Source organism: Psittacula echo, assembly GCF_963264785.1.
Source record: "Psittacula echo genome assembly, chromosome: 2".
Lineage (NCBI taxonomy): Eukaryota > Metazoa > Chordata > Aves > Psittaciformes > Psittacidae > Psittacula > Psittacula echo.
The window spans coordinates 85,866,104-85,890,820 of record NC_137737.1 but is presented as its reverse complement, the minus strand read 5'-3'; the positions used below and the strand labels follow the sequence as shown (position 1 = coordinate 85,890,820).

Genomic DNA, 24,717 nt, shown 5'->3' with positions numbered 1-24,717 from the left:
AAGCTAGCAAATAATTCCTTGGTAAAACCTAGTGGCATATGAATAAGCAAAACACTGTTCATTTTGCATATTGCTTATGCATTAAAGGGGAAAATGGACAAAAAATATTTTCTATTACAGAACCTGGCTCCCTGAGGTGCATGTTACCTCCAGCACAGCAAAACCTATAATCAGAAGCAAATTCTCTATGGACTAATAGCCATCAAGAAGAACAGATCACACATAAGAAAAGCAGATTGGCCAATATTCCCAAGCCCCACAACACATGGCTTCATTAATTTCCCACACCACAATATGCTTCATCTGATGCAAATGCTTTGTAAACTACACAGGTGAAATGAAACAACCACTAAATATCAGAATGAATTCATGCTGACAAACTATTAAAAGCAAAAAGAAATAGGCTTCAGTGGTACAATGTTTAAATGATCTCTCTACCTTTGACCTCTAGAATGATACACAGTGGAGGGTACCTTCTGAAAAGGAGCCTACTAAAGTTTGTAATTCCAGCAAATATTAAAAATATGGATACAGTAAAAATAAGTTTTATGATTCATAGTAAACCCTCCTTCTTCTATAACCCCTACCCCAACTGATAACACCATGTTGCACAAAGCAATAGATTACCTGCTCCTGTCATTCCCATGGTGATAATAACCTTTTTATCTCATGCTTTCCCCAGTTTACTACCACTTCTCTTAGATAGTCTAACTTATTAATATATCCAATTAGGCTGAGAGTAATTCCTCTATATTTTGTTTTAAAGCCTGTGGTGCTATTTCAGATCTAAAAGGTGATTCTTTGCCTGAAAACTTTTATAATTTTTTCTATCTATTAGAGTTAGAAAAAAAGATTCTTCCACAGAAACTCTTGCCCCACTAGCAAAGCAAGACATCGCAGAACCTACAGCTATATTCAAGACTGGTTTCATAGTTTTGTGGTACTTCAGGCAAGAAAGAGCTCTTAGCCCAAAGATTTCAGATGGACTACTGCTTGCTCCTCCAGGCTATGCAAGGTCCCTTCCCACAGTGGTGGCATGAGTCCTATCAAGGACCATATATGAAAGGGGATTCCTTTAGAGCAAAGAGGACTGGATCAACCTGTCCAGGACCTGACTTTCAGCCTTGAATGCTTTTTGGATCAGAAGACAGCAAAGAACAAACAAACTATCAGGTCTTGTGTACAGAAGGGAAAGTAATTTCTTTATGACCCCTCTAGGCAACTGTTTAAATAATGTATATTTTCCACTGAAGACAGAGCACGTAAGACTTGACTTATCTTTGCAGCACATGAGCTGTAAAAAGGAAATCATAAAATTAACAGATCCCACCAACAGCCATAACCACCCTGCTTGCTTTCCTAACTGGGTATTCATGCCCAACATGCAGTCCCCTCCAGCGGCTGGATCACAGTGAATCTTTTAGCAGGAGCACTCTGTCTTTCCCTCTCTCTTTCTTTTATTAATAGAGATGTCTAGCACTGATGAGTCTATCACCTCCCCACATCAGCTGTTCCACTATTTACTAACCCTCAAAGCTAGCAAATTGCCAGTTAATTCAAGGCTGCATTTCACTTTAATTTAATTTTCTGGTCACTGAATTTTGCTGTGCCTTTATCAACGATACTGAAAGCGTTCCTTGTCCCATATGTACAAATTTTTCATGCTCAAGTACCTGCACATAATAGTAAACTAAGCTGAACTTCTTAAAGTTACATATGATTTAAAACCTGATCTCCAGGTCCTGTGCATTGCTATGTTTTCCTTAAGTCCCATTTCCTTATTTTCCTTAAGACTGGACACCAAAATTTGACTTGGCAATCTAGAAGCAGTTTAATCAATACAGCATGCAGAGGCAATTTAATACATACATTATTGCATTAGTGCTGTTTCCTTCCACGACACTGTACAAAGAGCTTAAGTAGACATAATTATCTTTGAAAATATATCCTTTAACTTACAGCTTTACAACTAAATATAGTCTCCTATCCCACACAAGAGACTGATGTTTGGCAATATTAAAATATACATTTTATTAGCTTTTGCAATTATCAACAGTATTATTTACTAACTCAACAATCTCTATCATGTTCAAGCTTTATTGAAGATGGTTTATATCACTGTCTAGACTGTTGATAGAAACGTTAAGTGCTATTGACCCAAGAACTGATTCCAGGCAGACCCTGCTAGACACGTCCCAATCATTTATATCTGTGCATTAACACCACATTTTTCAGTTTGTCAGTGAGCCAGCTTTTAATCCATTTAACATTTGCCATATAATTCAGTTTTCCAAATCAAAGTGTTTTCTGCTGCAAAGACAAATGTCTTGGAAAAATTCAATGAAAGTCGGGGAGAAGTGCTGTGTCACTTTCAAACATCTCGAAACACAAGCTTTTTTCTAGTAGCATATAAGCAAAACATTGATAATGGTCTAAAGTTTCAGTTCTTCATTTGCTGTTGATTTCTGTAATGATATTTTTCAATCAAAAATAAAAGCTGCTAGAAATGTGAGGATCCTGGATATGGCATAGACAGGTGAGGGTCATATAGAGCAGAACATGTGAGATATGCAATGAACCCTCTGTCAAATAAAAATTAGCAATAAAGGAAGAAGTTAATTGAGTGGCAATGTATTGAATGCTGCTTTGCTAACACATCTGAGATGAACATGCGAGCTCACTTCTTCCTAGAAAGACTGACTACCAGTAATCAGTGTGCTTCAGGATCTGTAGTCCCTCCTAACAGAGGGTATACTCATACATTGTTACATGAGCCAGAAAAGAAAGGTGTTCCTTAAGAGCATCTGCAGAATCCATTTGTTAGTTTTTCCTTTCTTTTTGCTTGGTGCATAGCTTATCATACATTGTTACATGAGCCAGAAAAGAAAGGTGTTCCTTAAGAGCATCTGCAGAATCCATTTGTTAGTTTTTCCTTTCTTTTTGCTTGGTGCATAGCTTATCATACATTGTTACATGAGCCAGAAAAGAAAGGTGTTCCTTAAGAGCATCTGCAGAATCCATTTGTTAGCTTTTCCTTTCTTTTTGCTTGGTGCATAGCTTATCATACATTGTTACATGAGCCAGAAAAGAAAGGTGTTCCTTAAGAGCATCTGCAGAATCCATTTGTTAGCTTTTCCTTTCTTTTTGCTTGGTGCATAGCTTATCATACATTGTTACATGAGCCAGAAAAGAAAGGTGTTCCTTAAGAGCATCTGCAGAATCCATTTGTTAGCTTTTCCTTTCTTCTTGCTTGGTGCATAGCTTATAAGAAAGTTTGTCTGCTGTCATGTCTGTCTATTCAACCATTTGGTAATACTTATGAAAGGCTCAGAATGGCAAGAGAAACAAAAGTATATGCAGATTACCCAGCAAATATTTACAGCAACAAATAATCTCTCTTTGAGAAAATTCAGAGGAATATTCCAACAACAGATGACCCTATGAAGTTCCGCACTAATAATGACCTGGCAGAGCCTGATGGCTTCTCTTACAAACAATGAGAGCTGTGCTGCTCTACCAACTACTGAGTCTGCCACAGAGGAATCAAAAATTGCGTTGTGCTTGATGAAAACATTGATGTGATCTGGCACTACAAAAGTCCAGTATAAGTAGAACAACTATCTGGTCTGAATGGTCTCAGATTTCGAAGTAAAGGAGGGAAGAGAAAAGGCGCAATTCAGACCACACATGGGTAGATATATTTAGTACTGCTAGCATGAAGACATAGTCTGATTGGACGGATTTGTCAGGGACTGAGAATATGGAAACTGCTCTCTGCCTGGATTATCTACTTCTTCTCACCTTGCTCTGTGCTTGAACAATTTCTTAAATGGGTGTCATAGTTTAACCCAGCAGGCAGCTAAACATCATACAGCCATTTGCATCCACTGGGGTACAGCACTGAAGAAAAGGAACTATAAATTAAAACCCTAATCATTGATTATGCTATTAAGCAGATGCCTTCCTTCTGTCTTTACTAATAATATCCTAATATTTATCTATAATGAAAAAGAATATTACTATCATGTTTTTTATCAAGATTGATTTAGAATCATTTGGTTGTATTATGCTAGGAAAGGATAACTAAAATGTTATTTCCAAAACATTTCAAACTGGAAGCAACCTGACAAATAATGTAGAACAAAATTCTACTGTTTTCTCATAGAAAAAAATGGAACAGACTTTTTTGGGTTTTTTTCTTTTTTTACCTCTGCATTGCCATTTCAGTCTAATTCCTGAAAATTTTGACAATCTCTGAGACATCCACTCCTAGCCAAATTTTGATTTTAATTAACCAAACAGCATCATAGGCTGATACCTCCTTAGGAAACTAGTCTAAAATCTTATCTACACCTGAACTACAATTTTATAAAGAACAGAATTTAGATAGAGTATTCTATTCCCATTTATAGAACACATTTTATATTATGGAGGTATTTCCCCGAACAAACTTATTTCTTTGATATATACAGTATGCCTATGTTGAATGTACTTCTTCTGTCCTCATCTGTTTTTCTTTCTCATTTGTTAGTGTGAGAGACTATCTTCACAAGGCAGCTAAATCAACATTGAGTCCATTTCAGTATTTTCAACCCAACAGCTATCTTTTATGATTTTAATATATCATATTAATATTCTTTTGGAATCACAAAACAGTCCACTGATTAAAAAATACTTTATTTTTTTCACTTTTTGTTCATCATGCTAAGCTTTGGTTTTTCTGGCCCAAAATTTATTTTTTTTTCAGATAGTAAGACAGTGATAGAAAAGAATGTTGCCAGTTCATAAATTGAGTGGTGTAGTATGTCACCTGGGACAAAACGGGGCTGTAAGATGTAAGAATCGGAGTCTCTCAGCAATCTCCCATGCTTTGAGTTTGTCACAGCAATATGTAGTTACAGGAAAGGATAGCTGTCACATGCAATCAAAACAAAGGCCAAAATGCATGTAATAGTGTTATAAAACTTGAGAGAAAACTAGTTCCCATTCACAGGGGGCCTTGTTTACACATCAAAACATAAGTTTCCCGAAGGGCTAATATACCCTAACCCTCTCCAAGAACCAAAAGATGGACATTTATTAAGCAGTGGTTGAAAAACACATTCAGTAAAATCACTAACTGAACTGAACTGCAATGGTTCATCTATTTTCATTACAGAAATGTAAAATATTTTCTATTTATAAAAGTGTTTTCAAAATAAAACAAACAAAAGACCAGTAATTCCCTGATGATGTTTCTACTCATTTTCACAGTTCAAAAAGCCAGGTTCTTCAGCCAAATACCATTAGATATACCTTACTTTATTGTCATTTTAGTATTACAATACTATTTCAAGAGTATAACCTGAAAGAACACCCAAACATCACTAAATCCAAGTCATTAAGTAAAATCTTTTACATTGTAATTTCACAGTTAAACTAATCCCAAAACATTGCTAAAATCCCTATTGTATCTAAGTCATGCAAAGACATATCTACATCCTATATCCTAGATTACAGGTAGTATTTTAGCTTCAGTTAATACCAGTGGGAGTAGCTCTCCTGATCCTAGTGGAATCAGGACTTCAGAGACTATTGCTGAGCACAAATGCAATCCTGTAGCGCTGTAAGGCAAGGATAGGTAAGTTGTGTTCAGAATGGGTTTCTTAAAATATTTTGATGGGTAGAGGGAGGAAACTAATTTTAGCCTAAGGAAAAGGAACAGATTTCTTCTGCAGCAAACAGGTATCTTTTTTTGCTGCAATACTGAGCACAACCTTTTGTTTCAATTTCGTGTGTGTTTAAACAAAAGAATTCAAAATCTTCCATTCATGTAAAGGGGAATGTTAAAGGAAATAAAAACTGGATTTAGAACCATTTTCCCTGGAGGAATCTGGGGCCTGTTGGGCAGGTCACCAGACTGGGCCAGTCCAGAACTCAAATCCTTCCTATATTCAACAGAATTTTATTTAGATAAGGAAAGTTCCTACTTTCACCATCTCTTCATAAAACCGTCAAGGTTTGTTTTTCATAAACATGTCAAGGTGAGGCAAGCTACCACTTTCCTCTTACTTTTTCTCTACTAGCCATTTGTGTAACTCCATGATCAAACGTTACATTTTATGTCAAAATAGTCAAACTTCTGTGAAGTTTTTTTTTTTTTTACAAAAAAATTAAATCATTTAATTGTGAGTAGCTTAACTGGCACAGGGCATAGGGTTAATAGGAACACCTTCAGCTTCCACTCAGCAAGCAGAGCAGCCTGGTTGCATCAAAGAAGTGCAGTTTTTATTTTATTTTATTCACCCTTGAGAACCATCTAGGGTGATAAACATTTATTTCATCTGCATGACAATTCCCAATAGTGTAATAGTTCATCATAAAGCATGATATTTGGAATTAACTGATATTCAAAATGAAACTGGAAACTTCTAAGGAAGAAAAAGCTTCTTTATTCTGACAGATATTTAGAAAAAAAAAACCAACCAACTATAGAAAGATGCATAGTAGTTAATTTGGATTCTTCCAAACCTAATCCATTTATAGACCTGCGTTACAATTAAACACCCTACTCAAATGCACCTAGCAAATGAAAGTGTTATGTGACACAAGACAGGGCAACTTTGTCAAGATCCGTAAATTGTTTGGCTTTTTTTTTTTTTTTTTTTTGAATAACTGAATACATCAAGGACTTATGTGTATTTTTGCATATTTCACATAGAGAAATGAAAAGTAATAAACACACAGTAAATTCACAGCAGCAAGTCTGCCTGCTGACAGCTGAATTTGTACCAATCTTCTAAGACTCCCTGTTGTGATCGCAGTTGCTACTACTAGAGGAGCCACTTCTACACCTTGTGTGCAGAGCAGCCCGTGAACACAGCTCCCTTACTTGAACCTCCACACTTGCACAGTCAGACTATGAGCTCCCTGAAGGAGAAGCCCTTTTGCTTCTTTGCAGGCCTTTGTATAATGGGATCCTGGATCATCATTAAAGCTTTCAGGAAGCAGGACAACGGTGATGCTGTAACTATAATGTTTTGGAGGCTAGTTTCCTGCTATGCTAGGCAGCAGATCTGCAATCTGATGGTTTTAAACTCCTTTTAGTGAGTTGCAAGTTAAGACCAGAGGATTGCAAAGGTGCTGTCTTTCCCAGAGTGCTAAGGCAGGAATGGGTCCCAAGCTATAGTCACTATGGGAACTCGAGCTCTAAAACGGCAACATCCCCTCCCCCCTTCTCAGTACTTAATATTGGAAAACAATTCAAAACCAGTCAAAAAACTGACTAGTGGAATTTACTGTCAGGTTTCACACTATGAATGAAGTATACTTGTAACGTGTTTCTGTGAAATGGATTTGAATTTTGGTTACAGATGTCTCTGCTGGCACTTGCCTGCATGTCCAATAACTATTCAGCATTAAGTGTCACGAATAGACTGAAACTGGAGACTGGGTATTTGTTTTTACTGGACACTGACCTCACTTTCAGGAACGTGTTTCACAAGGGGAATTAACATTCTGTCTGGTCACCCAGTTCTTTTCTGAATATGGATTTACTTTGAAGTTTGGGCTTCTCTTACTAACTTAACCATAAATTTTCTTTTAATGAACAATGCCTTCTGCATTTTGCCCACGATGACATAAGCCTTCTGTAAATTACCCTGTTCCTTTCACTCTCGGGGCAGTAAAGTTATTGAATTCACTGTTAACAGCTAGGAACAAGCAGTGCCTCTAAAAACGCATGGCCTGAACAGAAAATTCTTCCTCTAATTCTTCCTTCTCTTATACTCTAACCATTGTCAATGAAACATCCCACAAAATGGACAAGCTGTGCAATTTGCTCCAAAGGACCACATATGCAGCTACACGCAAGAACATAGCAAGCAGGTTTACCACAACTTAGGCGTATTTTTAGGCAACAAATTTTACTTTCCTGATTTTTACCACATTCATGGAATTATACACTTTTCTACATTTGTGTACACTACTAAGTTTCACACTTCAGCGGTTTTGTCAGTAACATAATTGTTAGGGACTTGCCACCAATTAGGAGTCAAAGATACTCAGTTGCCACTCCTAAACATTGAAAAATAATAGTCCGGGTCCTCAAAATTATTATATTGGCTTAAAAGAACCCTAGACAGGGAAAGGAATAATAAATTCCTTTTTATTAGAGTATATTATTAGAGTTAATAATATATATTATATTAGAGTATATATTCCTTTTTATTAGAATCTAATAAAGGAAGCTGATTAAATGCACTGGTTTATGCACTATCACTACTAAGAATGTGTTCCATCATTCTACTGAAAATTACTGTTCTGCAGGTAAGTTCTTGTTTAGCAGATAAGTGTTCAGGGCCCATTTACTCCAAGACTCTCACTTCAAACTCCCCCTTATCAAACTTATCAAACTCTTACTTATCAAACTCACTTATCAAACATCAAATTTACTTATCAAACTCTTACTTATCAAACTTACTCAGACTCATCAAACTCCCCCTTATCAAACTCCCCCTTATCCCCCTGATTTTGTATGCAGCATTATGATCTGGCACAGCATAAACCTGCCTCCTGTTATAGCAGCTCCACTGTGATATGTGAACCAGAAGCAGGGGAGGTGAGGTGGTGGGGATGAAGCTAGGGACATCACCACCTGAACCCACTAAAATTTGATAAGCCCAGAGGTGCCTATCAAAGGACTAAGGATTCAGTTATTTTTGAGTGTTGTCATCCAGACTGCTGCAAAGCCTGCACAATGGAAGTATAAGATATTACTGAGCTGATGAAAACAGAACACACAGGACCATAAATAATCAAGGCTGTAAAGCTGAAGGGATTGTTCACCTCTAAATGACTGCATGGATTTACCAAAACTGACTTAGAAGTGATTTCAGTTAAGGAGGCGCTGTATTGCCATGTAGTGAAGGCCACAACTTGTGGTAAGAAAGACATGACCTCCAAATCTGAGAAACAACAGACAAGTGGATGATGAAATATAAATATCATTAAAGATAAATGATGTGTTACTTGTACATGAATCAAAATGAATCTTTTCATCATTTAAATTTAGTGTGTACCAGCTTTGAAATTTATATTTATACATTTAATTATAAGATAGGAAATTCAGATTTACCTTTACAATTAAGAATGTACTAGTTGCTGTTGGAAAAGATCATGGAAACAAATGCAGCTTCCTGTGAGCTGTGATTTTGCTTACCTGATCACTCATACTTCAGATGTGGGAAAAAGGGGAATTATTAAAATTCCATTTTGGGAGGTATGATCATCTGATTGGAAACAAGTGAGCTGCTGCAGCTTAGTGAGTTACCACACAGCTAGGACACGGTAATGATCTCTACATGTGGCTTTATTCATTACAAATGCAAATGCAAGTACAAAAGAAATCAGATTAAGTCAGACGGATAAAGGGTGATTTACTTTGCTGTAATAACTCAATTGGTTGCAATTACTTTCACATACTCTTACTGAGACGGTTACACTTTTTCACACAAACCCTATAATTCCTGTCAAAAGTATTTTAAATTGCTGAAATAGTTATTATTAAGTTAAAATTCATTTTTTAAAACTGCTGAAAATCATGGCTATTCAAGTATTTATTAATTGAGAGTAAGAATGTTAGAAGATAATCCAATAGTCAAGAAGGCATGAAAAGGCTGTCAACTCATCAGTTTTACAGACTGCTGCTTTGTAATGACTGCAAATCTGTCATCACACATAAATTACCTTCATTTGTATACTGCAGCATAGGTTTTCCTTCATGTAGGCTTCTAGAAAGACAATAAGAACTATATTCTTGGTGAGAAAGAAGATCTCTATGAAAAATATTTAAACACCAAAAGTGGAAACAAATCTGGGACTTCAGTTTTCACAGACAACACTAGTGTTGCTTGGTTATTTTGTGACCTGGAAAGAATTTGACCCTTAGATTCCTGATTCTTGGATTCATCCATGTGCCTTTTCCTGAACCTAGGAATGGGAAAAATCTGCAAATGAGTTTCAGTTGGGTTTGTCTGCCACCACATATGACTAACTCCACAGGCTGCTAAAACAATTGTGTAATTGCGAAACAAGAAGAGAAGAAAGTAAAAGCTGCACAGCCTGTAATCATGGGGCTGAGGATAAGGACCAGGGTGGTACTATTATGGAGAGAAATGGCTCATTTCTTTCACAAGGCAGTATCAAATTAAGCACAGTAGTAAAGCAGTTCTGGAAATTTACATACCGAGGACACATTTACTTACATAATATTTTGACCTGGAAAATCAGCTGTGTGAAAAGCTCTCCAACAAGTAATGCAGAAAGAATACAACAGTTATTACTACTTTGTATCCAGCCATAGAGCACCGTTTCAGATTCTTATTCATTTATCCATAGTCATTTAATATATCATCAGCAACCTTATATTAAAATTAATCCTTTTATCAGCCTGTAGATCATCATTAATCTTATTTTCTACAACTACACAATCTTTTAGGCTCAGCTGAACTTTCACATTTTAAGCTCAAAATCTGAGGGCAAAACCACGACTACTAATCAGCAGTGTATCAAAAGAGACCTGAGAGTATGAAAGTATTTACTGCTTGTGAAGTCATTTAGTCAAAGCACTCAATTGCAGCTTGTCGTGTTGTTAGGGGTTCTTTCCCCTCACTTTTAATTATGAAGAGCTATAAACTACCTTATACAAAAATGGAAGCAAAATTTGAGAAAGCTAATGTCGGAAAGAGCTGAAGTCTGGTATTGCTCAGTAAATCATTTTATTTTAATATTCTTACTGTATTTTTCATTCAAAGAATGATTTGAATTAAATCATTTTGAAGAATGATTTAAACGATATACAAATCACTAGGGAAAAAAACCCTATAATGTCACTGCTCCTGAGATAACACTCAATGTTACAGCAGCTGCTAAATGACAAATGTGTAAGTGATGGAAATGGTACAAACTGAACAGATGAGGAGCCATGAACTTTAAATCAGAGTTGCCAGTCCAAACCCAGGAGACGCAGTGAAAAGCAGGACTGCTTGTTGAAATGCATTAAACTATGCAAGTATTTAAATCCATTGAAAATAGATTTAGCCACACAAATGAGACACATTTAAAAGATTTTGATCATCTGTACCCTCTGATAGCTGAAAGGGTATGCTCTGTACTTCTGAAAATGAAGCCACAGTGTAGGGAATGCAAGTATGGATTTGCAAGCCTAATGAAGGTAGCAAAATGCAGCTGCTGGAGATATTTCCAGTACCAGATGGATTGCTGTCTTCTATAAAACCTCCAAATATTAGGAAACTCTAACTACCTACTAGAAGGGAAATCAAAAATGGTAAGTTAATCTGCATGCAAACATTGACATCTTCCTAGCTCAAAGGCCATGCTTCTGTAAATAAGTGAAAGAGGAAAGCCAAACACAACACCCATCCCCCAGATTCCTTTCAAGCAAAATTTTTCTCTATTTAGATGTCAAAAGAGAGGACAACACCTGTGGAAAATGGGTATAGCAGGTAGGTTAAAAATATAATTATGCTATAAAACTCTTTTTCAGGCCTTGACCCAGAGACATTGAAGAAAACAGTAATATAACTGAACTGAAAACGTACTTAAGCACGATTTAATACTTTATCACACTGCAGACATCTGCCTTTCCCCAGGGCAGAAGTTACAGCAGAGCTGACATACATGAATGTGTGCCCACACCTCAATCACTGCTGCTGCAATCAAATGTATAAACACAAAACCATCTTCAGTTATAGCGTATAATCACCTGGACAAGGAAGCACAGCAACCAAGATGACAACATGTTTGCTTCTGCCAACTCCACTATGGCAGAATATGACCTCCAGCAAATAGAACACTTGAGATGGTTACATCACTATAGCATGCATCAGTGTAACTCATCTGTCAGAGCCCCTGGCTTTGTGAGCAAAACCCCCCACAAAAATAAGAAGAAAATCAGAATAATAGCATAAAATTTTACAGGTTGCCTGTCTGAAAAGCACAAACACAAACAGATATTTTGTGATAATAAATGTAAATTCAGATTACCTACAAACTTTCACAGGTTTGTGCTTAAGATATTCAGAAAGTGAAAGTGCACAGTGAAATATCAATACACAATAGCTTTAATTTTCTAATGAGTGCATATCAGCTTCTCAAAGCTTGTACCCTTAATATAGGATTCAACTGACCAAATGCAGGGCTCTGTTGGCATTTTAAATGCCAACAGTTAGCTCACCTAGCTTCCAAACTGCTCTAAAAGCACATGGGTCTCTGATTTATCTTCTACTTTCACACAGATGTTATAGATCCCCTACTGCTTCTCAAAAAGCAACACATGTCTCTGTTTAGGCAAATCTGCATCCTGCCCTTGCATCCACCAATGGAGCCTGGTATTTTTCAGAATCATATCAGAACTGAATCTCCTGTTTCACATTTTCTATTTAATTCACAGCAATCTGAAAAACTCCCTATAAATCCATTACTCCCACATAACACTCTTCATTTTTAGCTTTTTCAATATTGTTGGGTTTAAATAAACTTTATTTACAAAGGATTTAATTTGTCTATATAGTATTTTTGGAACTCTGTGGTTGTGAATAAAACACTTTTTTCTTGGTCTCCAGCCAATTCCTGGTAACACAGATGTTTCTGGAAAAAAACCCCACCAAACCCTAATTGGACGCTGTTTTATGTTGCGCTCTATTTCCAGTATAATGAATAAAAGGCAAGAATAAATGTGCACTTCCTTTACATCTCCTCAAATATGAGCTGTTTGTAGCTTGCATGACCCTAGCATTAATCAGATCAGGTTTTAATTGACAATAGCCTGTGTGTTTCAGCCCAGAAATGCTGAAGCCTATACTACACTCCTCTGGGGAAATTCCTTAGGAGAGGATTAAAGCCCTTTTATTTTACACCTTGTTTGAAGTCTTAGCAAAAAGGCAAAGCACTATATAGGGTAAAGGTAGCACAAGGAAGGAAGGAAGGAAGGAAGGAAGGAAGGAAGGAAGGAAGGAAGGAAGGAAGGAAGGAAGGAAGGAAGGAAAGAAGGAAGGAAGGAAGGAAGGAAGGAAGGAAGGAAGGAAGGAAGGAAGGAAGGAAGGAAGGAAGGAAGGAAGGAAGGAAGGAAGGAAGGAAGGAAGGAAGGAAGGAAGGAAGGAAGGAAGGAAGGAAGGAAGGAAGGAAGGAAGGAAGGAAGGAAGGAAGGAAGGAAGGAAGGAAGGAAGGAAGGAAGGAAGGAAGGAAGGAAGGAAGGAAGGAAGGAAGGAAGGAAGGAAGGAAGGAAGGAAGGAAGGACTGTAGCAATGAAAATAAACTGACCAGGAACAGAATATGACTCCCTGGCAAAATTAAATCATAGCACATTTCAAATGAAGCATTTTACGAGTTTCAACAAGTTAAATGTAAAACAATATTTTTTCTTAAAACAATACTCATGACAGCTTAAATGCACATATGGGATCTTTAGATTCCCTCTATACTTGGCCATGCAAATGTGTTGGTTTGGGTTTTTTTCTGTTTGTTTGTTTCTAATGCCAAATAATTCACCTACTCGTATTGCTGCAGCTTTTAAAAAACCACAAGAAATTGTATCTTCTATCTTTTAGTTCTGTAATTCAAAAATGTGTGTAATGTGGGACTTAATTTTGGTCACAGTCTCTGGTACATCTTAACAGGGTAGTTTCTCAGCAAGGTATGTTTTAGTAAATATTTTAGTAGCAGTGACAGCGTACAGAAGATGAGGCCCACATCCTGTGCAGTTAATTCTTTGTTTATAAATACAGTCACTCTGCAGACACTGAATGACACATGAACTCTGTGTTAATTGATCCCAGTATATGAAACCTAAGAGATTCAACAACCCAGGTATTTGTGTACCAGTAGAGAGGCAAGCAAGAGATTCCTAAAAGGATTTCGGAGAGGAGGAACGCATATGTTGTTTACTAAAGATTTTTCTAAGGTATACAAAATTATGCATCATTACCTTGGCTTCTTACTCTTAAGATCAAATATTACTTAAATGAGTTTTTCAATACATGCTATTTTGGAACTGAACTTTTTTTAATTGTTATTTTGTAACTGTTTTGCCACCTAAGATTGCACAGCTGCCTCTTCACGTTTGGACAGCTCTGTGACAAGTCACAACTTTGAAGCTATTGTTCCTTGAACTGTAGCTGATGTAGCTAAAACATTTCTAAAATTCTGTATGCACTTTGTTAAATCTCATTTTTAAGAAATGGAAAGTTCAGTACTTGTCTCCTTTGGAAGAATCTGCGGGGGGATGCATGAGGGTAATTCTTTTGTTTTTAAACAGGAACTCTGGAAAGAATCAGTCCAAGGTGGCATGGTTTATCCTGCTCAGAGGTGAACAGACATTTCATTTTTACATGGAAATGTTCCAAAGACCTAGTGTTAGCTAAATGCTAACACGTGAACACGGGATCTATAATCGTATGGCTGCTCACATCTCAAAGACACACAACTTTACAGAAAATGCAAATTACATTTTAGAGGATTTGGTGACATTAAACCACACACACAAAAAAATAAATCATTCAGTATTTCAAGTCAAATAAGAATAAAATCCTCAAATACCTTATATCCCTGTCATTCCTTTCATCACTTTAGCTTTAGAGAACAATTCTTAACACAGGAGGAAGCTGAGATAGAGGAATCACATCTCATGCTATAATAGTTCTAGATGTGATTATTACACACACCCTAAAGTTGTGTTTTATCTGAAAAATCCCCTTCCTTCCTTTCTTCTACTGATTGCAGGAAGGACAAGTGGATACACAGATTGTATGCATTTCAAACAAAACAAAGCAATTCCTTGCTAGGGGGTCACATGGATTTACATGAATGCTAAATTCAGATTTCTTTGAGACTCTTTTAATGAGGTCCCATGTGTCCCCTTCCTACACTGAAGAGTATCAATTTAAAAAAAATAATAATTTTAGGCACAGGAGTTTAAGAACAGCAATAAGGAGAAGAGCTGTGTGTTTTGTATCTTCTTAAATTGAGTAATAATAAATTGAAGGATCTGGCGTGGAAGGGCTTTTGATAATAACACCAACATGTAATGTTAAGATGATGTAGTTTTTATCAATATAGTATACCATCTTATTTCTGGCATCACAGATGATGAGATATGAATGTACAACACTTGCATTCAATCAAGGGAGTTACCTAATAATCAGCAGTTGAATAAGAATGGCCAGCCTTCCCCTACCAGGGATATATATTTGCTCATGGGATAAGACTATTAGCCAGCATTAAGAAGCTCATGACATAAGTAATTTATTTAGAGGATATGAAATCTACCGCATAAGTTACAGAAACAGGGAATTTATTTCAAATCAAGGTTGCTATCACAATCCCTAGCTGAAATGGGATTTCTGAAACACTGATGTAAATACTAAGAGACCCAGTTATTGAAAACTCAAGTGTGTTTTGCTTTCGTTTCATGGATATGGCAAGTACCATTAAATCTTCTGAGGAGCCATTCTTGCATTTCAGCGTGGGTGGTCCATCTGAAACGTAACCCATAACAAAACCGCTAACACTCTTCCTAGCTTTGTAGCTCAGTAAAGAGGGAGTAACTGCTGTTTTAACAGGCCACAGGTTTTGCATTAAGCTAACAACACAGGCTTTGGGACCTGTTGGGCTTTCCTTGTACTTGTCTTGGTCTGCCTGAAGATTTGTTTTTGCATTAATAAGCAATTATCTAATTACCAGATCTCTATTCCCTACTTTGTTTCAACTTTTCAACGCTCTTATAATTGTGTGATGTAATGTCTATAGCGATATATATTTTGGAACTAATGGGTATTTGTAATATGTAGTTACTTTGGGTAGAATGACCTATTAGACCCATTAATAAAACACAGGACCGAGAAGTATCAGAAGCATTGAAAGAACAGCAGAGGACAATACTTGAAGCCCAGGGGCTATAAACAACTTATTGATGGCCAATTACTGGTCATCAAAGGAATGTAACCTTAGGAGCAATATACCTGGACAAATAAGTAAATTTGCACGTTTCTTGAAGCCATCCCAAATGTAGGAAACAGTATTTATTCTGGGGAAGTGTGTGGGGGTGGGGGTGCAGGGTGTGGGGATGAGGGAGAAAAGTTAAGTTTGAGGAAAAGTATATACTATACTTGTATGCATTAATGATATAAAGAACCTGAACTGATAACAATATTGGTTAATTTTCTGTTTGCTGTCTGTTCTCTATAGATGTAGTTTTAGTACTGAGTACCAATGGCAAAGACAATTGTTAAAAAATGCATATGGACTCAGAATACAGAATGAGGAAATGGAAAGCATTCTTTTCAACTTGCAAGAGAAAAAGAACTATAGTACAGTTTTCTATTTATTCTTCAGAAAGACTTTAAAGATGATTTTTGCTTTGCAAATTAATCTCTTCAGCTCAATATTAAAAAAAGTTTTGAGTCTTCAGAAAAGAGGGAGCAAATAATTAGCTCAGAGACTTAAAGGTGGCCTTTGGAAGAACCAATAGTAAAGATGTAGCAACTATTATCCTGACCTCTTGGAAGACTTTTTCTCTTAAATGAAAGTGTCATTCATATCTAAGCTGTCTTTGAAATCATGTTGTCATGGTTTAACCCAGCTGGCAACTAAGTGCCACGTATCTGCTCACTCACTCAGCCATCCCTGAGCAGCAATCGGTCCCTTCTGGGTAACTACCCCCAGTTTATATACTGGGCATGACATACTGTGGTATGGAATACCCCTTTGGCTAGTTTGAGTCTGGTGTTCTGTCTCTGCTTCCTCTCAGCTTCTTGTGTCCATTCTCACTGGAAGAGCATGAGACTGAAAAGTCCTTGAACAGAGTAAGCCCTACTAGGCAACAACTAAAACATTTTTGTATTATCAGCATTGTTCTCAAACTAAAGCCAAAACAGAGCACTGCACCAGCAACTAGGAAGGAAATTATCTCAGCCAAAAAAAAGGCATATGTGATACCAGCAGAGACCTATGAACATCCTGGCCTCCTTGGTGACAGAAAGGAATCCTCATCAGCATCAAGTTAAAGGGAATAAATCATAAGGTGAAGCATGAGCATGAGGCCTGAATTAGGCAGAGCTATTCCGTCATCTGCACACAGCCAGCTATCAGCCCTTGTATTAGTGGAGGAAGGAGGGAAAGTTCTGCTCCAACTCTTACTACAAACCAATCCCATCAAAAGCTTAGGCAGTGTGAGTGAAAATTGTTCTCCCTTTCTTCTCTTTTTTCCAAAAAGCATGAGATTGCTTACCTCATTTGTTATGTTGTGAAGACCTAGCATGTCACAATCTTTACAATCAAAAAAAAAACCCTGCCCAGGAAGTTAATGATTTTAGGTAATGGGAAGCAAAGAACAGTAATAGAAGTCCCAGCACAATTCAGCTCTAGTTTCCTTAGTTCAAGACCTTATGGAAACATAACCAGTGGTAAACTATGAAGGTGTAGAATGTGCTAATATAGGTAAAACTGTATTCATTATACACTATCAGCTGCTTCATTTGCTTTTCCCTCACCAATACATATCCTCCAGATTTATTTGTAATTTTGAAGCCATTTAAAAATTCTTTTGAATTTAAAAAATGTGTTGAGAATTCTTTCCTCTAAGTCTGGAATATTTTATTATTAATTACAATACTTTACATTTTTGAATGTGTACTGTTCTGTCCTATCCATAGTTTAAAGGTAAGAAAATGAGGACATCGTATTTCAGAAAGACAGGGAGATGCCCTTCCAGTAAAACAAGCATTACAGTTATTTCTCCTCAGTTTCCGATCTGAAAATAAAAGCATTGTTATTAAACAAGCTATTTAAGGAAACCTTTATGTTTCCTAATGCTGTCTTTTGTCTCATCTGCCTGTGTAACCTGGAATACTGCCAATATAATGATTCAAAGTCCTGTTATGCAATGCTTTCAACTACAGTTGGACTGTACAGGATTTACGATGACTGAGATGCAAATTTTATTGGCATTAATTTATAGAAGCCATTGATGCTTTGCTGCTTTTGATGAATGAAACAATCCCAAGCTCATGCAATAATTGGTACTATTCAAAATAAGGAAAATGAGAAAAATACCATGAACTAAGCCAGTAACTGAAACAGATAAAGCCATTCTTTCTCTAAATCACCTATCCACAACAAAATGGCTTTCAGGAAACCTATACAAATGTGGATTCTACAAAGAGCCTGACCCCAGCATGAATTACAGTGATTCAGTCAAGTTGAAGATTTAAAAAATCCTTTCAAACATTTTGCAATCAGTTTCATAGCCTTCACCCTCAGTATCCTTTAACTCAGGCAGCCACCCAGACAAAACTGGACTAAGCTGCTCCCCAGGACACAGGCGTCTATTTTTCACTCCTGATATGGCTGTGCTCCTGATTCTTACTAAAAGCTTACAATATGCTCATCTATCATATACATCCTGAGCATACACACAATTAAAAATATCCTCTTACAACCCAAAATACATCACAGATATACCTATATATATGGAGACATACCTTCCATAACTTCAACACTAACTGGAAGTTGGACTCCACTGTTAGATTTTAATTGGAAAGTTTTAGAGATAGAGTTTAAAGGCCTATCTGCTTTTCTGAGTTTAAAAAAAAGTCTTCCGACATAGAATAAACTCTGCAGAGCTAAACGTTCGAGTTTTCTATCACAGCATAATTTCCTCATACATCTTTCAAACCTCACATCCAGAAAAGCCCTGAAAACGATACTGTGTTTGTACTGTACACTGAAAAATACAGAAACATGGTTTGTTAACTTTAATTAATGGAATCGAATAAGCATGTATCCATTTATGAAAACCCTTTCTTTATGAACTTGTGTAATCGCTTCACCACTTCCTAAAGAAACAACAAACAAACCACAGAGTACTTAACATTTTTTCCAGGGAAAATGTAGGGAAGGAATCAATTGGAACAGCTTTGTATTCAAAATCATCTGTGAAGCATCAAAGTTATGGTTGTTGGCATCTGTGCTCCAGCTGTGGGCTTTGGAGCTTTTTTATTTTTTTAATCACGTTCCTTATTCAAGTAAGTACTTGATTTTGTGCATTTACAGAGTTGGGAAGTGAATTCATCAGGGACTGTTCATACTCCCACAGCCTTTAATGGCATTTCACTAAAAGAATATGGCAACTTTAAAGCTTCACAGGACATCTTTTTTATGAGATCTTGGTAAGTGACAATTTTACAGTATTAAGCTAGATTTGAAAAAAAAAAATCATGGCTCTACTCATTGAACTGTGTAAAGAGAAAAAGATGATGCCTAAAAAGACAACCAAACCGGCCAACATACAGAAGCGGTTTTCATTGAATTAATAAAAAATGTTTCTGATGGCAACATGAACTAATTGGGAATCCACTTATGAATGCAGTCAGAATGACAAAAAGTCTGAGACTGACCCAAGCACCCCTGAAATCAAAGGAAGACTAAATAGACTTCAATGCTTCTCAGATTGGGCTCCATCTTAGCAGCAACAAGCAAGCACTAAAACTGACACTTGTGTGTCAGTTTGTGACTCCATACAAAGTATAACATGATTTTGAAGTGCTACAGAAACCCAGTCATGTATTTTCTCCATTACTTTCCAAGATCATGGATTCCAAGTCCTCTTGCTTCACCTCTGGTAGCCACCATTAGCTTATCAGGGTGCAAGTGCAGTGTAATAAAGCTATTGCCCAGTTAAGCAGCTCAAAAAAGTCCTTCAGAGACTCATCTTTTACCCTTGACTGAGACTAGGTTACTGGTTTATGTGTTCAAGGTTAAGAAATATGAATACAGTGGCAAAAAGGACTGTGTTTTGGCCAACAATTTTTTTTTTTTTTTTCAGAGAAACATAAAAGAATTTTATTTGCTGCTTTCTGCTCTCTTGAGAGGTGACTCCACTCAAGAGAAAAGTATGAAGGGACTAGTCCCTGACCTCTTCTCTGCAGCACAAATGAACAAAGAAGATAGCTGAGCTCAGAACAACTATTGGGGACCTGAATCACGGATATGAACTAGCAGAGTGCTACAGGAGGGAAGCTCATCATGGGCACTGTATTGCAGGCAGAGAGCAAATGCTTGCTGTCAATTGAGAAATCTGAAGAAGGGCAAAAAGAAATCAGCAGAACTACAAGTAGGGAAAGAAAGGTCATTAAAAGCACAAAGACGCTCTTCAAAAAACTAAAGTTGTGTATGAACAAAAAAATGAACAGCAAAAGTCATTAAATCTGGCATATTAAATGTAAAAACACATTAAGACGGGCAGAAAAGAACTCAAGGAGGACCTCTGAAACTCAAACTTAATCCTATTTCAAACACATCAGGGACAGAAAGATTGCCACAGAGTCTATAGGCCAAAAATATTATGAAGGCTACAAGGGGCATTTAGAAATGGCAAGACCACAAAAGGCTGTGTTAGTTGAAGTGATTATGGAACAAATAAATAGACAAAAGAAACAAAAAAATGTCACCAAACAATGTAACTAAGGAAACAGAAATAAGTAAACCAATACTAGGGGCACACAGCTTCCTGTTTAAAACTACCTCCCCATCTGAGGCCTGGAAGATGGGAATATGTAAATGTGGCACCATTTTTAAAAATACTTCAGGAAGTTCAGGGGAACTATAAAACAATGAGCATGGCATCTGAATTGGGCAAATCAAGGGAAATCATGGTAAAGCATGAAATTAGTGGACACATGAACAAATATGATCCACCAGAGAACAAAATTATATACCCTGATTTTTTATAAAAGGAAGCAATGAACCTATCAGTCTCTGAAGGAGTCAATAAGCATGGATACAGGAGGTGACTTGATACAGTTTACTTTGAATTCAAGAAGACACTTCACAATGTCTCTCAAAGTCTCTTAAGGAAATTTGCAGCCACAAGCTAAGAGAAGAGCTATTATCCTTTCACAGATAATTAACTGCTTAAAAGATGGGAAATGGAAGAGAGAAATAAATAGTCAGTTTTAACAATGGAGTGTGTCCAACATGGTCTGTGTTGGGAACTGTGGTCAAACATACTCAACAGCACTGGAAGTACTGTATCTAAAATACCATCTACTTCCAGGAAAGCACTCTGTATCAGGCTGATATCGCAAGCAGAATGCAGTTCTAAGAACTAAGCTCATCAATAAATTTCCTCCAAAGAATCAAGGGTGTTTACCTTATCAAATTTGAAAGATTGATAGTCCATTTTCATCTCTACTTGTCTATTTTAGGCAAAGCCCTTTTGTGACTTTAGCAGAGACACTTTTCTAAATCTTGCACTCTCATGATTTAAATTTTCCTTTCTTCGCCACATTTCACCCTACCTGCCCCTCACAAAACAGCAAATTCTGCTTACACATATTATTTTTCCTATGAATTTGAAGGCAACATAAGCTAGTTTTACTTGACATTTTGGGATTACCATGGAAAGTCAGTTCTGACTTATAGTAAAGGCATTTCATATTGTGAAAGGTGAAAACATTTTCCCCAACTAAAACTACCAAACGATAATGCTTTCTTTACTTTTTTTTTTAATTTCATTTATATGATCTTCAGCAAGGTTTTCAATGGATTAATTCCTATAATCCACCATTTGCTATTTTTCTTGCATTCTGTGTAATGGATCATTCTTATATTTTGTATGAAACTGCTGAGGCTAGATTTCACTATATGTCTAATATTCCCCTTATTCCTCCATTTCAGAATAAGATTATATGCACTGATATTACTTCTTTTTCTAAGTTCTTTAAAACCTCTTTAACAAAATATTCATGCTGCCAAGCTATCTCACACAAATGCTTCAATATGTGAATGGGGATTCTCGATCAGCTTTTCAACAAGGGATAGGGCACATAAATTAACTATTTTTAATAGGTACCTTAGTGAATTTGCAAAGAGGATTATGTGCTCCTATATGAAAGCATATAGTATACTTCTAGTTTTGTGAGCAACTGCCTGAAAAATTTTGAAACTTTTGACTCTGAATTTCTTTTCATGCTTTAAACAGAGTGAACGTATTTCATTTCAAATTAAAGCAGGATTATAGGTCTTGGTTTTCCAGATAGAAAAACAGCCAGATACACTCGCTGGAGTTCTACTGGCTGATGTCATTCAAGGTTGTGGAAAGACTTAGCTAAGTCAGGCAGCACTGAGAGATGTGGGTCTACTGACTAACTTTCATGTTTTTCATATATGTTGTGTTAATTGGAATGGGGACAGAATAAACTCAGCTGTGGGAAATGAAATTTTTGCTTGTAAAAGGTACATCCATAGTAGTATGATATTACCAGAACAGTAAATTGAACACTATCGGAGCTCCCACATGCAGATCTGAGCCATATACAATGTCCTCACAAGCACTGACACGTAAATGGCCTGTTACAAATCATTTCGGAATCTGCCACTACCTTCATAAATGACCTTCAGGTACGAAAAGTGGGGTTGCTTGTGAGCAAGGAAGCAAACACATGAAGAGTTTCATGTTGAGCACTGTCCAGATGTTAGCTACGGAACCATCTTGTATCTGACCTGGCTCCTGATAATCCAGCCTGCATAACTGGCAAATAGTTTCCTTTTTCTCTCTAACTCATAAGGAAATGAAAGATTCTCTCTTTGACACAGCCTGCTTCTCCTCAATACTTGTGGCAACCTTCTAGCTGGCATATAGTGGAAGAAATGCCTGGCCACCCATGCTGCAGGATGAACTGCATATGGAGCTGGCAATGAGGGTACTCTGAGCTAGGGACCATGAAGGCATTTAGAATCATCTAGTCCTGTCTTATTCTGCATAAATATTCACAATTTGCAGATTGATATGTCAAGCTTTAACGTGTATTTTTTTCTCATGCATCCTAGAGGGAACCAACAGGGTTTCATCAGTTTGTGTCTGCTGAGGACCTGGTCAACTCCCTTAGTTTTAAATATAAGTAAATTGCTAGCAGAGTTAGCATGTCTAATCTACCACTTCTTTTCCTTCTGGTGATTGATACAAAGCCCAAAAGGATCGAAGTGAGTCTGTCCTTCTGTATCATAGAGCTGAAAAATAAAGGTATAGTCTACAGCTGGTTTTCTCCTTCTAGAGCCTCTCTGACAAAGCAAAGCAAGAACTGCATTTTGGGGCTGACCTATTTCTGGATCAATCCCTGTCTACTTAGTGGCTTCACCAATTTCGAAGGAAAGATAAATCAACTCCTTTGTCTTCACAGTGTAGTAAATACCTAACTGATTTCTCATGCTAGAAATTGTTGCAAGTAAAAAAGTTGGAGACTTTCATAACGTAAACAAAAAGGCCTATGTTTATGACTTCAAACTCATTCACTTTTCTGATATTTCAGATGATCTAATAAGTATTGTTGAAGTAGGAAAAACTCTGTTCTGGAATATGTAGGCTTAATACTTTTACTTTCAGCCCCATTTCTCTGGCAGAAAAAAAACACACTATGTGATGATCAAAAGCAGCATGGCCAGCAGGTCAAGGGAAATTATCCTCCCCCTCTACTCCACTCTCATGATACCTCACCTGCTGTACTGCATTCAGCTCTGTGGCACCCGACACGAGGGACATGGAGCTGTTGAAGCAAGTCTAGAGGAGGTCCATGAAGATGATCAAAGGGCTGGAGCAACTCTCCTATGAAGACAGACTGAAAGAGTTGGATTTTTTCAGCCCGGAGAAGAGAAGGCTCAGGGAGAGACCTCAGAGCAGCCCTGCAGTACCTAAAGGTGGCCTATGAGAAACCTGGAGAGGAACTTTTTACAAGGGCATGTAGTGATAGGACATGGCTTTAAGCTGAAAAAAGGGTGATTTAGATCAGATTTTAGGAATAAATTCTTTACTGTGAGGGTGGTGAGGCACTGGCACAGGTTACCCCGAAAAGCTGTGGCTGCCCCATCCCTGGCAGTGCTCAAGGCCAGGTTGGACAAGGCTTTGAGCAACCTGGTCTAGTGAAAAGTGTCCCTGCCCATGGCAAGGAGGTTGGAACTAGGTGATCTTTAAGGTCCCTTCCAACCCAAATCAGTCTATGATTCTATGCTGCTTTCAAGTACCATAAAGGGTCCTGATAGGGGAACTGTGAAACAACATCCTACCTCTAAGCTGCAATGATAAATCACTGTGTATGCTGGTAAATGAGCTCAGCGTTTGCATGAAGAATACAATCCCGCCTTCTGGCGTATTCAGGACTAAATATTATTATTTCAGATTGCTGCAATACAGAGTCACAATATCTTGAAGATGCAAAGTAAGTTAGAAATAAACAAAGACAATGAAAACGTATGTTTGTCTCTTGTAAGGCTTGTGAACATATTTGTTCATGATGAATGTCAGAGGCTTTGAATAACTTAATGCCTCTTATTTGGTGGCTGTAGTATTACAGCAGAAGTCTTCTAAGCCAACAATTTAATGTGGAAGGGACAAGGGAATTAACCCAGGAGGAAAAAACAGGAAGTTTTAATAACTCCATCAATAAATATTTCAAAATTTTTTTCAAATTATTTTCCAACCTGATATAGCCTGTGTAAGAATAAGGCTGCCTGACACTGTTTTCAATGAATAGCAGAATCCTACCGCTGCCTAATGAATTAAAAATCATTATAATGCTCTGAGCCTAAGTGAAAACAAAAGCTGTTAGATAAATATCATTAATTTGGATAGAATTCCATTTAACTGCACTCAGACAGCTAAGGACTACT

At 37.1% G+C, this 24,717-nt stretch overlaps 1 protein-coding gene across 1 annotated transcript in view; it reads right to left on the bottom strand.

The window, feature by feature from the left end:
• SEMA5A (semaphorin 5A) overlaps positions 1–24,717 on the bottom strand; it is a gene marked incomplete at its 5' end in the record, with an annotated part of 330,167 nt that overhangs the window by 35,504 nt on the left and 269,946 nt on the right.